The sequence below is a fragment of the Anolis carolinensis genome, chromosome 5, assembly GCF_035594765.1.
Source record: "Anolis carolinensis isolate JA03-04 chromosome 5, rAnoCar3.1.pri, whole genome shotgun sequence".
Lineage (NCBI taxonomy): Eukaryota > Metazoa > Chordata > Lepidosauria > Squamata > Dactyloidae > Anolis > Anolis carolinensis.
In genome coordinates this window covers 158,537,266-158,560,258 of record NC_085845.1, presented here as the reverse complement: position 1 = coordinate 158,560,258, position 22,993 = coordinate 158,537,266, and the positions used below count along the sequence as shown (strand labels likewise).

Here is a 22,993-nt window from a genome sequence, read left to right as displayed (position 1 = left end):
GCTTAAGTAGGTCTTGCATCTCTTTGAATGCATGGAGCTTCGTAAGTAGGATGGGATTCCATATAAGATCACCCCTGCAATACTACTGGATTTGAGCCAACTCCTATGCTAAGTTTTTCCTAAAATGGAGGGGCTCCAATATTCATTTATTCCACAAATTATTTTTAAAAGATGAAAACTTCTTTATGATAATTTTCATTACATTGTCAGGTCTCATTGTGGCATGCAATATAAATTCAATACAATCAAATTTAAAGCAATTTTAAAATACAAATTGACTGGAGCAAACTATGTATACTTTAATGGAAATAATGTTTTTATATACGCTTTGGTACAGGATAAGTGAATCCATGGCTATGTTAACACATCACTGTAACACAGAGTTGGTGTTACAGGTGGACTGGTTAGTTTTGTAGCTGTTGCCTAGTAAAAGTCTAACAACCATATCTTATTTTTCCCACTTCTAGTGTATTTGTGTCTCTGCATTGACTACTGAGGAAACAAGCCAGTGATATAATAAGTTCTTGTTTAAATAAGCCATAGTTTTGAAACTAACAATAAACCATGGCTTTAATCATGGTTGTTGCTGGCTCGCAAACTGTGAGTAGCTTGAGATCAAACAACAAGCACAAACAGCAACTTGACTTAGCCATACAAACCTGGACAAAATGCCAAGCCATTGCCCCAGCCTAAAGGTCGAGGCCGAGTGTAGTACTTTTTCATGAGGAAAAAGCAGAGGCTAGAACAGCCATGGGCAAACCTTTGTGCCTTGTGTCCCAGCAAGGGGGGCTGGGCCAGGAGGAAGGCAGGCACGTGCTGGGTGGGGTGGGCCTAGGAGGGGGAGGGCCAAAAAAAGGCAGGGCAGAGCCTGGGTCATCCTCAGCTTGTTCTCCCGACATAATATCGGGGCTGCTCACCCCATCATTATGCTGGGAGAAAGGCATGACATGCAGCAAATGCCCTGATCCTCCCTCCCAATCCTCCTCCCCGATCTTCAGGCTGTCATCTTGGCATTATGCCAGGAGGAGGGTGAGACAAGCAGTAGCTGAGAGTTCTCTGGAGGGCTCTCAGCAATCATGTGCCTTCCTCAAGCCATCCTGGCTTAAGGATGGGGCTGATCACACCATTCTTATGCCGGGAGGAGGGAAAGACTCACAGTGGCTGAGAATGCTCCAGAGGGCTCTCAGCTGCTGCATGCCTTCCTCATCTTTTTTGGGATAAGGATGCAGTGGGCCAACATGTCCTTATGTGAAGAGGACAAGGAAAATAAGGAGGGCCTGAAGTAAACACCCAGGGGGCCATTTTCAGCCCCTGGGCCTGGGCTAGAATATGACTCATGTGTGAGGATGCTTATGGAATTATTTTTGTGTATTTGTGTGGGGTATCAAGAACTTCTGAAATCTGCTAGAACCGATATGGAGCAATTATAGAATATAGTGAGCAACAGGGATACTTGTACTGAAAACTTCTGAACAAATAATTTGGGAGACACTGAATGTTGTCTTCTACAAGTCTCACAACTCCTCATTTCATTCAAGCAGGAGGAACTGAAAGTGTGTTTCACAGATGAGAGAAGGGAAATAGGATTAGCACAATGAACATAATCCTTGAACCCAGGGACAGCAAAAATTAGCCCTCGAAGCATATATGAGTAATGTTTTGTTGAAGGCTTTCGTATCCAGAATCACTGGATTGCTGTGAGTTTTTTGGGCTGTATGACCAAGTTCCAGTTTCATTTTTTCCTGATGTTTTGCCTGCATCTGTGGCAAGCATCCTCAGAGGTTTGTTCACTTGTTATATGAGTAAATGAATTTAGGCTTCTGGTCTATAGTGTGCAATGAAGTTGCTTACTAAGGCAGGGACCAATATATAATCCCAGTGTGGGAATTATGTGTCCCACTGAAGTGTCCAGTTGAGCTTCTGGTCCATTAGATTCCTCCTGAATCTCCAGCTTCCCTATCCCATAAATATTCAGTAGAACAATGACTAAATTCCACCCTCTTAAGGCCCCGATTAGTTAATGGAAGACCATTTTCACCTTTGCCCCCACACCTGTTTTTACCCCAAAATAACCTTCAATCAAAAGAGACTATACCTTATGATCAGTTCTAGTTTTGAAAAAAAAACAACAACAGATATGGCTCATAAAAGTCTGGGAAATGCTAGATTTTGGCAGGTGTAGCTTCCGATTAGCAGTGACTGTCCTTAACTATATAAAGGATATTCAGTCACATATAATTACAACACATACTACCTATGATGAATGAAAGTGATATAAAATACCAGTTTCAGGCATGAGGAACAGAAAGGGTATTTTTCTAACAAGAACTGTGATCAGGATCCTTGAGAACCCAAGAACAGCCAAATGTAGGTCCCAAAACATGTGAGTGACTGATACTGTTAATTAAAAAGAAAGCAGAAAGTATATTCTACTTTTCCCATGGGGGGAAACTGTTTACAAATGCAGTGTTGAAAATTTGTCTAAATTGTAATAATTGCTGGAAGCAGACAAATTCTTATGTGATAACAGTTCATTAAAAGAATGGCTGTGTTCTACAGTTGAAAAGTGGACTGAACACGTGCTGTATGCCTTAGCAGAGCAGATCAGCCCTTCCCTTCCTCTTCTAAGTGATTGTCTTTCATCCTCACCTTGCCAGAAAAAAATAGACTTCAATATTCTTGCCATGTGCATTTGAGGTGTTTCTTGTGCTTTCTAGGTAGTAGTTATATAGGTCCTGCACAAAATAAAGCACATTAAAATGCAGTCTTGCTAAAAGTGAGTCTATTAAATGCACTTTCCTCTTGATAAAGAACACATATTAATTTGATCCTCAGTATGCAGGATCCTGAGAAATGAGTTGATTTTCTTGTGTAGATGGATGTTTTGAAAAAGGAATAGGTGCAGAGAACTATTACTAAAATTGAGAAACAAGAGACCGTGGGATATCTTGTGGCTGAGATACTCTTAGTGGCCAAATGAAAAAGAAAAGTGACATGGGGCAGTGAAAAGAGTAATTTTGAAAACCTGTAGCTCTTGAAAGGTAGCACAAATTGACACAATAATGATATCAGTTCAAATTCTATGTTATATCACCTTTAGTGAACTTAGCCCCAATATGTTATAAAGTTTCCTTTAAATTAGAAATATTTCTATAGAGCTTATAAAACAACAGTAAAATATGTGAAGGGTGGAATTAGTGAAACCAAATGAAGAAGTGAATGTAAATACAATAAAATTATACATAAATTAAAAGGCTTCTTAACATAAAACAACTAAATCAATAGGTACGTTTTATTGATTAGCCCATCGGCCATATCAAAACACTTGACAAACACATTTTACACATACATATGCAGCATGTCAATAAATAAAAATGTCAGTAAAGTAACACATACAAGAGATAATTATATCATATAATTATCATTATATCATGTAACTGAATATATACAATAGTCCAAAGGCATCAGATGATTATCACAAAATACATTTGAATTAAATATAAGGATTAAAGTCCATAATACAAATAAAAATTAATCTTCTAACCATTTACAATTAACTAGTATTGTGCTGGTACAGCTGTACCAGAACCTTCTATTTTACTTTCTTGCTGCAAATGTTTGCAGCCATAGGACAGGCCACCTGTCAATCACCATTAAGTTTGGTTCCGCCCCCTGTTCAGGGCTCTGGGAGGGAAGGAGCCATTTTTAAGTTAGTCTCTCTTGGGAAGCTCAGCTGTAGGACATACACCAGCTCGTCCCGTAAAAGGCTTCCTATTTCAAGACCTCCAGGGATAAAGACCACCAGGGTTAAAGACCACCGGGGATAAAGAGCACCAAGGTTAAAGAACCCCAGGGATATTGACTGTCCAGGATACGACAACAGCACAGAAACATCTACAAGCCATTGGCTGGTAGGTCCACTCAACAACCAGACGCACTTGGAGTTGGCAGTGGGTCCCAGACTAGCTAGGCCCAGATAACAGATAGCTTGGGAGGGGTTATAAGAGGGTTTTCACAGTTATTCAAAGCCTATCGCCTGTCCTGTGGGACAAGACTCCTTGAAGATTTATTATTTGTTCGTCAATAAAGACTTTGTTATTTCTTTAAAGACTTCAAGGCCATCTTTTCAGGAAAATTCCTCAACTACCCTTCTTTAGGCCCCTGGCTTCCCGCTGGGCGTAAAGCATATGTCCTACATAACAGACAGTCAGTCACAGGCCCAGCGCGTGACAGAACAAGTATGCTGAAATGTTGGACAAGTTTTTCTAAAAAGTTATACTTGTAACATAGTGAGACGTTAAACTTTAGTAAAGGGCTATAATTTTGATAAAGTTGTAAACTGCAAAATCAAATATTTATCTTGAAAACACAAGCCCTTTAACAATTGGAATGAGAAGTAGTATAAACTCATATTATGAAGAACTGTAACTATAATGAATATTTAAAAAGATAAACGTGGTTTACTGATGAAGTGTAATTCTAATAACACATTTTACTGAATAGTGTAATACTAATTATTAGTATACAGTTGCCTCCATAATTGCCTGTTGTATACCATGTGTGATTTACTTGCATTTTCTCTGAACTTAGCAATATTGGTGTATGGTTTTATCATCCAAAAATGCAAGCTTTGCTTTTCTCCATAATAGTAATACCATTTTTTAAAAAATGTAAAAGAAACGGGAACAAATTAAATTTGATCAATCTGGTAGCACATGGTAAGTACACCTACTCAAATTACTCCACGTGCAGGGCTATGTTATTGGTGTTAACATTTAATCATTGTGCTAGAATCTTAAAAGATGAATGTTGGAGGAAACATTTAAATGCTGTATAATAATAAATATAATTATAATGTGTCTCCCTGAGTAACATTTTTTTTAAAAAACATGGAATGTTAATAACATTAATATAATAAGTATAATAATAATAATATTTCCCAGAAAAACATTGAAGATAAGAACATTAGAAAAGCAATGCTAGATTAGGTTCAAGGCTCAAAGTTGACTATAGGAAATCCACAAGGTACTGAAGGAACAAAACCCTTGTGGCTACCAGGGCCTGTAATTTGATTTCTGTTCTTGGCATTTTTGCTTTTCTCTTCTCACTATTTTATATTTTTTTAAACTGGATTATGTTAGAATTTTGGAGAGCAGATGATTGAAGTCATCTGAAGACATGGTTTGTAGTGCATGAATATTTTTTAATCTTAAAAGGGCTGCAAGACCCCTCCACACCTCCTTCCCCTATTTTTGTATTTTATCCTGAAACATAAAATGTTGGTACATTACACCTACTTGATACTGAAAGAGGTGAACGTCACTATTTCTTTTCAAAGATTCACTGGGAAAAATTCACATATCCTTACATTTAATCCTATCAAGACAAAATAGCTACATTGCATAACAGTGATTACTTTTGTGTAATGCTTTTCTCATTCAACACACAAATTTGCATTTTAGACATGTAAGCAGTGCATAACTAAAATCTGTATTAAAAGTCAGCTCTTTTAAAAAAACCAAGTGAAATATTAACTCTTTTTATAGCAGTAGATTGTGATAGTGGTTGGAAAATGGTTCCAAACTTTGGAATACTTTTCTATTATTATTATTAATAATAATATTTATTATTATAAATAACATAATTTTATTTCTTACCTGCCTCTTCTTGTGGCTTGAGATGGGATACTGAATGATTAAAGCACATAAACATTGTAAAAATACCACAAGTACACATATTAAAATGTATTTCCATAAAAGACGCATATTAAAACGTATTTCTGTAAAATACCCCAAATATCACTTGATTACTAGATTATTTTTCAAAAGACCAAAATCCTGGTTGAAAGAGGCAAATCCCCATAAAGGCCCAATTTATATTAAAATGTATTACATTCTCTTGATCAGTAAGTATGATATGAAACCAGATATGAAAACAGTTGAAAAAGGAAATGGGCAGAGTAAGGACAGATTCTGATCACATTGTGGAGCTGTGTGAATTAGCATCAGGAAGGAATTGTGGAAAGGATATAGCCCACACCTAGGCTTTAGGGAGCAATGTAGAAAGTATATGCTATCTCTGCGTAATGGATAGAAAGGGCAGGTCCTGATAGGGTTTCTACTGCAGTGAACCAGGGCAAGACGAAGTTAGAGTTAATAATAAGAACTGGCAGAATGAGTCCATGGAAGTACATCAGAATGGCTGAAAGTATATGAATCTCTTAGAGCAAAGCAGCTGCTGTGAATGAACCAGTAGGATTGAGATAGTGAACCAGGACTCAATGACCTGTGTAAGCAATCTGCAAATGAATCTTGTAGCACTTTTGAGACTGAGATAACTAAGTTGGTAGTATAAGATTTCATAGACAAAGGGTACATGTACATTGACCCGTTATCCTGAAGGGGATGGGGAAACAGCTCCATGGCAGCTGCATGATGCACAGAGCTAATTTGGGTTAATACAAACCAAAACTATTAAACACAGACTTGAACTCTGTTAACAACACTGCAAACCTTGGGCCTGTGAAAGCAGTTGGACTAGTGCTGAGACTGAATTGGCCACCACTGTTTACACAGCTGCCCCATATTCCCTGGGCTCAGACAGGGATATGGGCCACAGTGGTTAGTGGTTGTCACATGCTTAGTGTACTTTGCTTGCCACCTGTAGTGTCATCAGTTGGAGTACCAGATTGATTAGGAAAGGGAGAGGAGAGAAAGGGGTATTTTCTCCACTTCCTCCTCTCTTTACCTGCATTTGCTTTGATACCCTAGCTGATGTCACTTCCGGTGGAGAGCAATGGATTAGCCACTGGACAGTCAGGAGCTGGTGGTCAAAACCATTCTGGGGTCAATCTGTAATCCGACAATCTGGATCAGTCCCAGGAAAAAGTGTCAATGCAGAATCATCCTAAGTTACTTCCTCGGAGCTTAGACTGAAGTGCCTAGGAACAAACACTTATAGGCAAAACTAGCTTTGCCCGGCCACGCGTTGCTGTGGCTTATGGGAATCCTTTGTTGGCCAGGTGGAATAGAGGTGAATAGCCTTGCAGTCTCAAAGCCTGGCCGTTTTCTGGAATAGCTGGAGCTGTTTGTTGTATGAACGTAGAGGCATCGATGAGGGGTTGTGCTGCCAAGTTTAGTGTTTCTGGGATGTGTAGTTTTGTTTTGTTGTTTTGTTGTTTTGTCCTAGGCCGAAATTTCATTACCCTTTTATATATATAGATGTGTATGTGTAATAGCCATAGAAATACAAAACTTGTGGGTAAGGTGATGAGGTGACAAATTCAGTAGGGGGGATAAAGACAGGAAAGAAAATGCTGCCTAAAGGCAAGATGAGATGGAGGAAGCTACTGGATTGTATTGCAATGTTGGTTGAGAACCATAAAGGGGAAGTGATACATTGACCATGAGGCTGGAATGTTAGGAAACTGTCTCTGTTCAACCCACTGCTAATATACAAGCTTTATTCAATGCAGGAAGGATGATTAAAAGAGCTGGAGAGTATTGTAAAAAGAAGGTTCATTTAAACAGCTATCCCTTATAAAATAGTTCTGAAGTTATTGTAGCATGGCAGCAGCTTGTACTACATTTACAAACAAGGATCAGAGTTTAGAAAAGTTACTTTTGTCAGACTGGTGATAGCAGTTTGCAGAAGCATGCCAATATCCTATTAAGAGATATTTCAGACCCTTTTCGTATAGTGTGACCCTGAACTCAAAAATCTACATGAATCAGTTGTGGCTTTCAATAGAAAAAAAGGTTCATTCACTTTAGTTCAACAATGGTACAAAACAAATCAGAGTAGTTGATTTCATCACAGTATAACAACAAGCTTTGTTTTATACAGTAAGCAGAAAACACACCCTACTAAGCCATGACAATTGCTTTACTGCAGTAAGAAAATGGTTCAGATCCTTGCTATTACTTAGCAAAAAGCCTTTAGTAAGCTGTTAGTAATGACAACCTTTTGGGTTCCTATCACAACATCCAGGTGCTGGTCCCAGCTGACTCGAATGATAAATTAGGCTGAGTTTCATCAGCATATTGAAATCATCCCAACCCAAGTCTTTTTCTGATAGTAATTTCATATAGACATTTAGGGTGTGTATGAATATGTATATGTATGTATATAACATCTATTTTGCGAAATGGGATTCAAAGCAACATAGAAAAGCATGATAGTAGCCATGATAGGATCTTGTGGTATGGGGCTGGAGAGGAATCCATTAATGACACTTTCTGGAACTCGCCCCATAGATAGAAATGGAACAACTATAACAATCCCATCCAATGGAGCCTCGTCATCACTGGCGGCTTCTAATCTCACCAGAACTCCCTCCCCAGTGAGATTAGATCAGCCCCCTTTTCTCCTTGTGTTCAGAAAACAACTCAAAGTCTTACTATGCAAGCAGATGTTCAGCTAGGGATAGTACTATTGAAGCAGCTATATGACAACCACGGGTTTAGTGCAATGTCTAAAATGTCCAATATGTTTTATATCCATGTTTGATGTGTTTTTTGTTTAGTTTTAATGGTTTTAATGCATAGTTATATAGTATTGATTTAGATATGTTATATATTGCATATATGTGTGTGTGTGTGTGTTTGGCATTGAATTTTTGCCATTTACTATGTTGTACACCCCGGTGGCGAAGTGTGTTAAAGCACTGAGCTGCTGAACTTGCAGACCGAAAGGTCCCAGGTTCAAACCCTGGGAGCGGCGGGAGCGGCTGCTGTTAGCTCCAGCTTCTGCAAACCTAGCAGTTCGAAAACATGCCAATGTGAGTAGATCAATAGGTACCGCTCCGGTGGAAAGGTAACGGCACTCCATCCAGTCATGCCGGCCACATGACCTTGAGGTGTCTATGGACAATGCCGGCTCTTTGGCTTAGAAATGGAGATGAGCACCAACCCCCAGAGTCAGACATGACTGGACTTAACGTCAGGGGAAATCTTTACCTTTACCCTACACAGTTTTGAGTACCCCCAGATGTGAGAAAAGTGGTATAGAAATGCAGTAACTAACTAACAAAATGAAGTTCAACAGAGACAAATGCAAGATACTTCACTTAGGCAGAAAAAATGAAATGCAAAGATACAGAATGGGGGACGATGCCTGGCTCGACAGCAATACATGTGAAAAAGATCTTGGAGTCCTCGTGGACAACAAATTAAACATGAGCCTGCAATGTGATGCAGCAGTGAAAAGCGCCAATGGGATTCTGGCCTGCATAGGGGTATAGTGTTTAGATCCAGGGAAGTCATGCTACCCCTCTATTCTGCCTTGGTCAGGCCACACCTGGAATACTGTGTCCAATTCTGGGCACCGCAGATGAAGGGAGATGTTGACAAGCTGGAAAGCGTCCAGAGGAGGGTGACTAAAATGATCAAGGGTCTTGAGAACAAGCCCTATGAGGACCGGCTTAAAGAGCTGGGTATGTTTAGCCTGCAGAAGTGAAGGCTGAGAGGAGACATGATAGTCATATACAAATATGTGAGGGGAAGTCATAGGGAAGAGGGAGCAAACTTGTTTGCTGCTGCCCTGGAGACTAGGACGCGGAACAATGGCTTCAAACTACAGGAAAGGCGATTCCATCTGAACATCAGGAAGAACTTCCTGACTGTGAGAGCTGTTCGGCAGTGGAACTCTCTACTCCGGACTGTGGTGGAGGCTCCTTCCTTGGAGGCTTTTAAGCAGAGGCTGGATGGCCATCTGTCGGGGGTGCTTTGAATGAGATTGTCCTGCTTCTTGCAGGGGGTTGGACTGGATGGCCTGTGAGGTCTCTTCCAACTCTACGATTCTATGATTCTAAGTAAGTTAGTTCAGAATCCTTCAGCTAGCATGGCTAGCACCATGGGATTCTGGGAGCTGTAGTCAAAATATTAACCTTTCCAAGTTTGATCTAATTTACACTGCTGATGGAATCCTGTGTTTAATATTGCACTGCGGTATTTTAATCTGAAGTAAGCAGTGTTACAGTTAGGGTACTGCCATTTAGTATTTAATAAATACAATAAGAATAATATTACCCCAATTGAGACAAATTTGGTACTTGCGCTTATTCTCAGGAGTCCCATATAATGTCAGATTAAGCAAGCACTTGAACTTTAGCAGGGATGGAAACAGAGATCTTGATCTATCCAGCTTCATATTCAGTTGATTACAAAAATCTGTTTTTAACCTTACTTATGTAATGTGTGTAATAGCAAATGTTCTGCCATTACAGATATAGCAGAGGAGCTGCTGTGAATATAAATGACTAATTTAAAAATTATATATGGTTTTTTTATTTGAAATCACTTACTAAAGGATAGATATGATCTGTGGAAATGTATTTAGTTGTGGTACATACATATTCAGAAGTAGATAACTAAGGAAGGTTTTTTTGTCTGCTGGCAGAATTGGTCTTGTCTGAAATCACTTAGTGTTGTACTTTTAAAATTCCAACTTTTTGTTTGCTTAAATATTTATTTGTTTACAAGCTACTGTTTCTACACACTTCAAAGACAAAATCCTACAGTTTTCATCAAATGATGCACGATCCATTCTGTGGTTGCTCATGGGATTCTATCTTCACAGCATGTGGAAATGGGTGGATTTTAATGATGGGCAGGAATTGACTGTACTCATCTCCCTGTGATTAGAGACACTTGGGTAATAGGTATTTTTCTGTGGGATGGGAAATGGCGTATTTGCCTATTTTCAGTTCATTTTGTAACATTTCAGCACAGCATACATGTGGGTGGTCTTTACATGCCCCTCAGTGCTCCTTCTGCTGCCATTACTCTTCGGATACAGAAAAGGACTGGTAAATAATTCTATCTTCCTTTTTGTTGGTGTTGCTGTAACTGTGAAATTTCAAACTCTTGAAATCCTGCAATAGTACATTTAAAAAACCACCCAGTGACATGGGCACTCCGCAGATGATGGAATGGGAGGAGACAGCAGCCATTTCTTCCCATTCTGTCATCCACAGAGTACCCACGTCTGTTTTTTATTTTTTTTTAAATTGTGTAGTTGCAAAATTTCAAAAGGTTTGCAATTTTGCTGTTACAGCAACATTATTTTTATAAAAAGGAGGATAGATGTTGATGAGGAATTATGTTCGTGCTTTAACTAGAAATGGACAGAGGTTCATTCTGTGTGATGTGGGTGTTTTTCTATCTTCTTTCAAAATGGAACACCACAGAACATGACGGGAAGAAGATGATTCCTCCTGCTTTCCCTCTCTTGTATGATGGGGTCCTTAAAAATGCAAGATCAAAATTCTAATGAGTATCATATTCTAATGCCAACCTTGAGAATCACTACACTGTCTTTCATTCTGTGACTTTGAAGCCTGGCAATTTTGCTAGCAAATAGTAAACATTTATATTATGCTTTGGCCATTTAGGTTACAGTGGCCCAGATTGATTTCAAGTACATGTATGGCATATAATTCTTAACATATTTACTCAGAAGTGACTTCTATAGGACTTATTATCTAATAAACATCTGTAGGATTTCATTTCTCAAAGTTTTACAGGGATTCAGTTCCAAGAAGGTTAGTACTGATTGATTGCCTGGTTACACTATTTTTACATTTATAAATACAAGTAGTCCCCAAGTTACAAACATCTGACTTATAAATAATTCATAGTTAAGAATAGGGGTGAAGCAACAGGAAATGAGAAAAATCAACCCTTCAGAAAGGAAATTCACTCCTCAAACAGTTATTATGGGGGAAAGGGATCTCCACTGAAGCTTTATCACCAATCTTGTTTCCACAGCAAACCAAATGATTCAAAATCTAATTATCACAGGGACAGAAAGTGAGATGAAATCTTTTGAACAGGGGCACAGACAGAAAAACAAACATCACAAGGGTGTTACCCTGTGCTATCCAAAGCATGTGTGTGTGTGTGTGTGTGTATATGTATATAACACACACATATACTTACTGTATATATGGCTGAAATTAAATTTTTAAAATGTACCTGTTCCGACTGACAAACACATTATCTTGTTTGTAACTTGGGAACTTCCTGTATCTACAATGAAATGACTCCAGAATATTAAGTTATACATTTTAGGAGAGATTGTGATTGACCTGAGTGAAAGTTAAAACCAACAAGTTCATCGGTTGTATAAACTGGTAGTCTGCTCTAGAGTTCATTTGTGAATCTTTCATAGTTTTGCTTTCTTATCAATGCTGAGAACTTCTTTGAAAGATACACAAAAATCTGTAAAACTCAGAAAGATTGAAAAATACTATGATTTAATCACTATCTAGCTTTGCTTTCTCTTTATGAACTACCACTTTGCACACTTAACTTGGAAATAGATTTTATTGGTTTTATATGAAAATGACACCCAAATGTGAATTTTTAGATCTCTATTGTGGATAAAGATGTAATTGAAAGACTTCCTCCATTATGCTCCCTCTATTTCTGACTTTCCATTTCCATTTATTGTAATAGGCTTTTAAGTGGTACAATATAGACTCCTACAGTCTTTTTTATGATGATGACGGTAGCTGAGATACCCCATGGTTATGTTGCTGGCCCTTAGTATCTTCAGAGCTTCATAGAAACAGAGGTATAATTAAAACATTATCATCTTTTTGGAATATTGCCAAAGTTATTTATCTGGGTCAACGCTCTGCATGATATTGTCTACCTCATATCGAGCTTTGGAGGGGGAATTCCCTCCCTCCTTCTCCCAAGCTCCATAGCATCATTTTCAAGTGACCTGGAGCTCAGGGAAGTCCTGCCTTGGTAGGGAAGCTTTTTCTCTATTTTAAGGGCTAAATGGGGGGGGGGGGCAGTGAGGGGAGGCTGGCATTGCCATCCCACCTCCCCCAGGCTGCCTAAGCCAAGGGAATATGGAATGGCTGTGGGGATGCCTCCTGGGATTGTGTCTGGCAATCCCAGGAGGGAATACTCCTAGCACCCATACCTACAAAGATTCCTGGAAAATTTGGAAGATTTATTCCGGATTAAAATGGATTACCCTGGAGTGTTATCTGAATGCTGCAGGTTACTCTGTTTCCTATGCCACACTATATGGCAGTGTAAATGAGGCCTCTGTTATGGCAGCCTAGATCCATAGCAGTAATATGTGCTTCTAGCATCTCATTCTGCCATGGCTGTTGCTGGGAACCTGCACTTTGTGACATTTCCTTGCAAGAAAGGCCTACCTGTCTCTTTTTATTGTAAATTCAGGCTTAAGTGGGAGAAGGGGATGGAAGAGTAACATAAAAAATGGAAGAAAATGTAATAACGGTGCCCTATTGAACCAGTACATGCAATTTGATCAATATTAAGTGTTAATTGGGTTGCACTAAGAACATTCATGATAGTCTTACATTTTTGTGATTACTATCGAGCACTAAGGATTTGCTGATTCAGGGAAGTGAAATGCAATCTGGGAAGAAAATAATTAGGTTCTTTAATAAGAGAGAAGTCGTATTTTCATTGGCCTACCCTGCTTTTCTCATCGGTTGTTTTTTTCTTCACACTTGCTGTGTTCCTTCAGTCACCATGCATGAAAACATAAAAATCTTATAACATCAATTGGATATTGGAACAAATTAACAATAAATCTGGGCACATCTGCAACATAAAACACTATCACTCTTTAAAAAGTATGTAGGTCCTGAATACCCCAAAAGAACCAAATCCAATCTGATCTTGGAAGCAAAGCAGAACATGATATGGTGTAAATTTATTTCAATCTATGGTAATTATATCACAGTCAGAAGCTTAGACCAGTGGTAGAGAACTGGCTTAGTCCTACAGGTTTGATTGACCTAGACCTAAAAATTGATTAATTAAAATCTTACTTCAGAGTTAAAAATAACGTTAACGAATTCCCTATGTCACTATGATGAAATCCTGGTTTCTAATTGCTTGGTAGAATGGAAAGAGACACAGCTGTGGTTTAAGTTGTTTGTTTATGGGGGCAGTTTATGAAACTACTTTTTGCAGGCATTCCTTTACAAAATAAAAAAAATTGAATTGTACCTACGTGATCAACCCATTGTTCTCTGTGTGGAGAGAACAGGGCTGTGCATAGAAATTGTCAAAGGAGAAGAACCAGCGTTAGGATAGAGAGCAGTAGTTTTAGTTTTTCTTTGTGCCCTGATGTTAGAATAAACATGCCACATATTAAACCTTCTGTAGCCACCAAATGCATGACTGTGTATATATTTATACATGCCTTGGAATCATGGGTGCTCTCTTTGATTAGGCTATCTCTAGTTTATGTACATTTCTTTCTGAAAAGTTGTGCCTCCAGTAAAATAATATGAACTGTCTTCTTGAATACAGTAGAAGAAAATCCTAGGGGGTACTAAGCAGAAATATCTAGTCAAAATTGTTTGTGGCAAGATTGCTCACAGCAGGAACAGTGTGTTCCAGTCTCCACTTGTAATTTTGCTTCATAAACATCCTTTCTGTAATTTTTAACTTGCACCAGACAAATGTGCACATAAACTATTTGATGGCTCATTATCTCAAAACTTGTAAAGACACATGGCATAAATCAAGATAACAATAAATCTAGACTGGTCAATGGCATGGTGCTTGTTGTCTCTGAGGACAGAGCAGAAAGAAACCACAAGGATAAATGTGAGTTATTTTTGTTGTTGAATGCCTGCAAAGCATTTTTTACTTATGGGAATCATAAGATAAGCCTGTCAGGGGGTTTTCTTGGCAAGATTTTACAATATTCAGATAGAATTAGTTATTGCCTTCCTCTGAGGTTGAGAGTGCGTGGCTTACCTAAGGTTACCCAGGGGGCTCTATGGCCAAGTAGGGACTTAAATCCTGATCTCCAGAGTCCAACATTCAAACCATTAAACCTGCTGGCTCTATAATTCAGCACCTTGGCATAATATAAGGGGGAATGTTAAGTAATGAAGTAACAAAAGGAACCTTTATCTGTGATGAATGGCTTGAGCAAAAAAAAAAAAAAAAAGGGGGGGGGGAAGGAGGGAAGGGAAGTACAAATTCTCTTTTAAAATAGCTTTGGCGCAAAAGTCTAAAATTTGCTCAGACAACTGTGCTTCATAGGAAACCGAATATTTCTCATTCTGCAATTTTTTGCATGCATGTGTGGGGAAAAGCCATATTGAACTCAAGTACTGTTAAATAAGAGTTAAAATGGAGTATCCGAGCAACATCTGGAGGGCCACACTTTCTTCTTTGCTCTTTCTATAGTCAACATATAGTATTGTAAATGGAAAAAAACTTTTTTTTCATTTGTCACATTTTAGATTGAACCATTTTTTAAAAACCCTGTAAGCTAGTAACAATTTGCTCCAGAACCGCTAATTTTGCAGGCAACGTCTTTGTGAAACTATCAAATCTAAAAGAAATCCTAGAGGTTGTGACAGAAGAATTACCACAGCTCGTCAGTCACTTGAATTCATTTGACAAAAATTATTTGTACAAATTAAAATTTAAAAATTATACCAGTACAGGACACCAGTATTAGAATAGAACGTTAGAGTTTTTAACAGTTGAAATTATTAAAAGAAACCAGTTCAATGGTCCTAAATCTTCTTAAAACATGGTGTACACCCCCATCCCCCTATTAAAACATGTGTGCTCAAATATTTGTTGTTGAAGCTAAGATCACAGTACATAAAACCCTAGCATACGTTATTTACAAATAATTAAATGCATTAATTCATATCTGCAAATATATACAAATAGAAATTGCCAGTGCCAAGATGAATGTTAACAACCAGTTTTAATATTTTTTGTTTTAAAAGAAACAAAATTTACACAAACATACACATATATTTGCATATTTGAAACAAAGCATCTATTTCACAATATTTAGCATGTTCTTTAATATATTAATTCAAAAGATGCCAAGGAATGTTAAGTGATCTAAAAATAACAAGAACAAATTGGTTATGTCTTCTGTTTCTTAATAAAACTGTCCTAGACTTTAGAAATGTTGCTAAAGAGACTTATAGAGAGAGCAAGAATGGCTTCACACTGCTAGAGGAACCCTGCTGGGATGTGAAGAAATCAGGGATCTGGGATGCATACCTGGCCTTTGTGTGTACCTCCTCATGGCCTTTTTTTTCGTGTCAGGAGCAACCCGAGTTGCTTCTGGAGTGAGAGAATTGGCCGTCTGCAAGGACGTTGCCCAGGGGCGCCCAGATGTTTTGATGTTTTACCATCCTTGTGGGAGGCTTCTCTCATGTCCCCTCATGGAGCTGGAGCTGATAGAGGGAGCTCATCCACGCTCTCCCCGGGTGGGATTCGAACCTGGACGCCTTCAGGTCAGCAACCCAACCTTCAAGTCACAAGGCTTTTATCCCCTAGGCCACCGGAGGCTCCATGCCCTCATGGGCTACTAATGCCCTAAATCAAATTATTAGGTTTATACAGACTAAACCATTCAATCAATGGAACTATGTGAAGGGGTTGACTTGACATGTTCTCACTAGTCTACTCTGATTGTTGTACTCTAAACACTTTAATGTATTTAGGCCTTTGCGTAGGCTTGAGGGGAACGCAAATGCAAGGAGTAGGAACACAAGCCATTAGGGAATGGAACATGAATGACCTCAGAGCAAGTTTGGAGCAACAAAGGGAAGAAATGGAGCAAACATCTGACTCAGCTCATCATCAAATCAGGATTTCATTTCATAATACAACCTGAAAGAGACAAATAGAAAGAAGAGAAAACAATAGTTATTCACTTCTGCATGCATCTTTTCACATGCATGGAAGAAGAGGTGAAGCTGACAATGCTGGGAACAGGGGTGTAAATCTAACTGCTACTTTCAAGTAGAGCCACCCCATTGTGGATTTGAATAAGTGTGGATTTACCATCCAGTAATTGATTTAATAGGTCTTCTCTAGTTGGGACTAACAGTTGAATTTAGACAAAGGGAGGGAGTGTGAGAGTATGAGTAGAAGGAAAATGTTGATAAATGGAATCTCTACACTGTAGAATTAAGGCAGATTGGCACCGCTTTAGCTGCCATAGCCCAAAGCTATGAAATCCTGGAATTTGTGAGGCACCAGCACACTTTGGCAGAGTGGGCTAAAGATCTAGTAAAACTACAATTCCCGTGATTCTATACCATTGAACCATGGCAATTAAAGTGATGTCTAACTGCATTAATTCTAGAGCGAAGAATTCTACAAGGAGCTTGGGAAAAAGATTGGAATGTCAGGAAAATGAAAGTTTAGCGGGATATGAATGTACAAAATGTCACCTAACACCTCACCATTGCTATGGACTTGGTGTGAGAAAGGATGGCTACAAACTGAACCAAACACAAGAGGATGGCTATTTTATATATGGGATACAATTTTACTATGTCATATTATATAATGAGACTTGAGCAGTCACTTATTTTGGTATCCATGCAGGTCCTAGGATCAAACCCCAGTGAATATCAAGGGGCCACTGTAACAGATGCATAATATTCTTATTCACTTCCATTTATTTGCATATAGTTCTATGAAAATTTGAAAACACAATATTAATTAAAAGCAGCATGAGAATACACGGTAAACCCTCATTTAATCCATAAAAATGCCATACATTATATGAAAGTAACACTTTCAAAGTCAGAATCACCTCAGCAGGCAAGAGTATTCCAATTGTTGGGGGGGGGGACCCTTTTGATGTAAATTACTGCAGGTAAGGACTGTTAATTTGTCATATTTACTCATCTGTCTTGTGCATATAATAATAAAATTACAGTATCATTGGATTCTTTTTCTCATACTGTGCTTTATAAAATCCTTTACAGAGGACAGCAAATAGGAAAGTGCATTGCAGGAGGAGGGGACAGTAAATAACAATTTACACAAGATCTTCAACCTTCTACTTCTTAGCCTATTATGTAAAACAAACATATATTATATGCCATGATGGAAATGTTTTTCTAAGGTTAAGAGTCCACTGTGCAAACCATAGTTGGGTTAGTGGCATAAAATTTCCAATTCTGAAGATTTTCTCATATTCTAAAAATAACTTTCAAAAACCATGGTAGAACCTATGTGGGCACACATTTTCTAGTGGCCTAGGTATAGCATCAATAAATAAGTATTTTTAAAGATGCTGGGAGTGAGGTTACATAAAAAAGAAAAATTTCCAGATTGGTCATATTTCATATACTATGTGTATAAATTGCAATTATTTCCAATGAGCAAATCCATTTTTTCTCTTAAAAAAAGCTCTGAAAATTAAAGAGCCATTTGGAAAGAGCTATTAGGTTATCTATAAAATGACCTTTTATACATTCTCAATAGATAATTATAACTTTTTTTCTATTCCTCCTCTATCTTCCAATCTTAAATACTTATGTATATTTTCTAGGGTTCCCTTTTTCCTTCTTACTGAACCATTTGAGGCTCCCTATTGGAATCTTAAGTACTGAAGTGGCTTTTTATGTTTCTACATTACAATAGTTTTTTGCAGAATGTTTTATTCTTCAAGTATGTTTTGACAGGCTATTCTGCTATTAATGAGTATGACGCATTGACACATGGCCAAATGCTGCAAAAACTCACTCCATGCGTATTTTGCAGTGGTGGGGCTTTTTTGGTTTAATATGCTATATGTAGTGTGCATATTTTCCCTGCAATGAGCTGAATTTGTTCGTGGAAGGAATAAACCAGATTTTCTTGATTTCAAGATTCTGCATAGTCTGAAGCAACACCTGTTTCCCTGTGTATAATTTTCACCCACACATTGAAATAGATGCCAGTAAAATCAGATTACCTTCAATTAAGTCAATTTCAGTCCCTCGCAATTATTTCATCTGTAGCCTATATGGTTAGGTTGCACTAATGCATTTAAGGTCTCTGAGTTCACATAGCAAGCTGCTAATTATAAGGCATGCTCTAAAGATTTTCATAGTCTTTACAAGATTCATTATGTGAGCTACTTGCATGAGAAAAATGTCCCTGATTTGTGTACTGATTTGTGCATCATATATATATATATATATATATATATATATATATATATATATATATATACACACACACACATACATACACACACACACACACACACACACTCTAAAAGTGAAAATATGTATATGTATATGTGGCTGGGGTGTCGACTTACACAGACAGGCTCCCACTTCCCCAAATAGCTATTACTCCCACTACTCAAGAGACACCATTCCACAGACATCCCAGTGTTTCTTACTCTCTGCATTGGTGTGGAATTTGCATGACCCCGCCCACTGCCTTTCCTGTAACCCTTTCCTATTCTTCTCTATGGGCACACAGCAAACAGAGGAATTGATCAGCAACTGAACATACTAGAGAAGTTTGGGGAGCATTCACCATGATTTATAAGAGTTGGAGGTACTGGAATGTATAGTTCAACTGTAATCTAAGAGCACTCTGAACTCCACCAACAACGACACAAAACTGGGAGGGATAGCCAACACTCCAGAAGACAGGAGCAGAATTAAAAACGATCTTGACAGACTAGAGAGATGGGCCGAAACTAACAAAATGAAGTTCAACAGGGACAAATGCAAGATACTTCATTTCGGCAGAAAAAATGGAAATCAAAGATACAGAATGGGGGACGCCTGGCTTGACAGCAGTGTGTGCGAAAAAGACCTTGGAGTCCTTGTGGACAACAAGTTAAACATGAGCCAACAATGTGATGCAGCAGCTAAAAAAGCCAACGGGATTCTGGCCTGCATGGATGGGGGAATAGCGTCTAGATCCAGGGAAGTCATGCTCCCCCTCTATTCTGCCTTGGTCAGACCACACCTGGAATACTGTGTCCAATTTTGGGCACCGCAGTTGAAGGGAGATGTTGACAAGCTGGAAAGCGTCCAGAGGAGGGCGACTAAAATGATTAAGGGTCTGGAGAACAAGCCCTATGAGGAGCGGCTTAAAGAGCTGGGCATGTTTAGCCTGCAGAAGAGAAGGCTGAGAGGAGACATGATAGCCATGTACAAATACGTGAAGGGAAGTCATAGGGAGGAGGGAGCAAACTTGTTTTCTGCTGCCCTGCAGACTAGGACATGGAACAATGGCTTCAAACTACAGGAAAGGAGATTCCACCTAACATCAGGAAGAACTTCCTCACAGTGAGAGCTGTTCGACAGTGGAACTCTCTCCCCCGGGCTGTGGTGGAGGCTCCTTCCTTGGAGGCTTTTAAGCAGAGGCTGGATGGCCATCTGTCGGGGGTGCTTTGAATGCGATTTCCTGCTTCTTGGCAGGGGGTTGGACTGGATGGCCCATGAGGTCTCTTCCAACTCTACTATTCTATGATTCTATGATGGACCTGGAACTAACTTGGCACACAGAACCCCCTTGACCAACAAAAAATACTGGAGGTTTTTGGAGGGATTTATAGGAGTTGTGGTTCACTTACATTGAGAGTGCACTATGAACCCAAGTAATGATGAATCTGGACCAAATTTGGCATGCATACCCAATATGCCCAAATTTGAATACTGGTGGGTTTTGAGAGAAATTGGCCTGGACATTTTGGAGTTGTAAGTACTGGGATTTATAGTTCACCTGCAATCAGTGAGCACTCTGAACTCCACCAAATATGGAATTGGACCAAACTTGGCAAATAGAGCCCCCATGACCAGCAAAAATTACTGGTGCTTGGATTAAGGACATTTGTCAACCTTCTTTCTGTACAGGGAAAATGAACACAATACAAAACCAGTGTGTGTAAATGCTAATGGCTTAATTGCTCCCCAAACTGGTTGCCCATTCTATTTGTGTGCTGCTTATGTTTATATGCTGTGTATTTTTAATCTCTGTCTAGTGACAGCCGAAATACCAAATGTAAATAGGATAATAGTGTATTTTCCCAATAAGCAGGATCTACTTGTAGGGCAATTGAAGAATGTGGCCCATAGGGAAACTGGATTAATCAGATTCTTCTCTATAGTGATACCCCATGAAACACCCTTTGTGTCAAGATACAGCTGTTTCCCATATTTTTGTATAGTAGAAAGAAAGTATATTTGTCTGTGTTTTGGAGAGCAGGCAAATGCCATTCTGGCATGTATGCCGATCTTTGCTGTTGGTTTTATTGTACTTTATTACATATCTGTATTCTCAGCATTATTATTTTAATAGCAGTTGTCTAGTGTACTGTGTTTTATGTAAACTGTAAACTTCTCTGGGCTCTTTGTGTAGAATGGTGAATTAAAACCCTCCAGCTGGGAAAAAGTTAGCTAGTCTCAAAGGTGTTACAAGATCCTTTCACATAATGATACAGACTAATGCATCAATGTTTTTGAATGTCTTCTAAAAGTTAGCTTTGTGTCTCTTTTTTAAAATGCTGAAGTTTCTGCTAAGATATAAAAGTCATAGTGAATTCATGGTTCTTCTGACATGAAAACCACCAAATTCTCCTGATATCTTGTTTCATTCATTCATTGTTACTAAATTTTCATATATGCAATAGGTGTATGGATTGGACATTCATATTGGCCAATTCCTGTGAGGATTTTAAGATTTCCCTGACTAAAGAATTGAAAAGACACACTTGGCATTGGCAGATTTGGCTTGCAGGTAACAATTATAGGAACATTCTGAGATTTGTTGCTGTTTTCCTCCCACTTAACCAAACAAAGACAAACTATGGAAGAGGAAGGGATGATAAGGGAACAATTTTAAATGACGTATTTGAAACTTTCACATTATTATATGCCATAAATAACTGGCAATTGTAAGATCTATTACTGATCACAGAGTATGATTCATCCTTGTCCTATTCTGACTGTCAGTGTCTTTCTTGTGTGAAATAAAGAAACTCAGTGGCATACTCTTTCTGCCATTTTTTAATGGTTCCGGGAACTTTCAGTATATCTGAAAATGCAATGTTTGAGTTATTAATATATCCATATACACATTTCTTTGGATTTTTAAAACAGATTGTAATGGTCTAAGTAAAAATGCAGTATCTGGGGGAAATGCTGGCTGCCTCAAGTGTTATGTAGATCCCATTGTATGTGTTCCAGCTCTTGACTGACCCTCTTGTTAAAATAACCCTAGTTGTTTTTTAAAACAGATACTGGATGGCTATTGGTTTGGAGTGGCTTCTTTGTGTATTCTTCTTTGTGTATTCCTTCATAGCGGGACTGAATAGCCCTTGTCATGTTTCTATGCAAATTTCAGTCTCACAGGCTTTCACATCCTGCTCAAGTAGGATGTCAGTGGCTAAGATCTAATGGCAAACAGTTATAATCAACATCAACAGCAGAATTTCCTTTCACTCGACAACCCCACAACCTTCAGAATGTGGTGTTGCAAGAAGTTGCATGTGGACTGCAAAAAAGTGGTTTCTTTCTTTCTTCTATCTAGCACAGTATCTTCTTGAGGCTCAGAAGATGGTTGTCATGAAGAAAATGGTCCATGCCTCCTAGCATAAAGGATCCATCATCTACCATGGCTAACATCTATTCACTGAGCAATCTTAAATGACATTGTCAAGTAAATTTGGCAGCTTTATCCACTTTTTATTTGATGGTGAAGCCGCTATTGGAAGGAAAGGGCTCAAACAGGAAAGAAGAAACATGGTGGTCTGGACTAGACCCCTGTGGGAAAGCAAATGTCTATATATACTTGATCATTTTAGTTGCTCTTAGGATTTCTCCCTCTTATTTCTGTGGAGTACTACATTTTTAAACACTTACATAGAAAGCAACTGCACCTATTGAGTTTAGCCAGTCAAGATGTGAAATAACTATTTTCCCTTTTATTACTGAAAATTTTACTCCAAATTTTGTATATATCCATACTGGCAGCAGGACTTGAGGTTTAAAAGATAAGCCAACAAATTTCCCTATCCCTATTCATGTTACCACCACATACCATTTAACATATCTTTGGATTATACAGTAGAGAGGAACTGGGAACAATAAGAACAGAATTTCCTTTTTTTGAACCTGGTTTTTTATTTAATAAACTCTGATGGCAGGCATGGAGAACTGTAGTAAAGACCAACTTCTGCATATTTGACAGGCTGAAATTTG

At 38.5% G+C, this 22,993-nt stretch overlaps 1 protein-coding gene across 6 annotated transcripts in view; it reads left to right on the top strand.

Moving 5' to 3' along the window:
• The window catches only part of ppfia2 (PTPRF interacting protein alpha 2), a 341,653-nt gene that overhangs the window by 48,619 nt on the left and 270,041 nt on the right, over nucleotides 1-22,993 (top strand). The window lies entirely within an intron of this gene.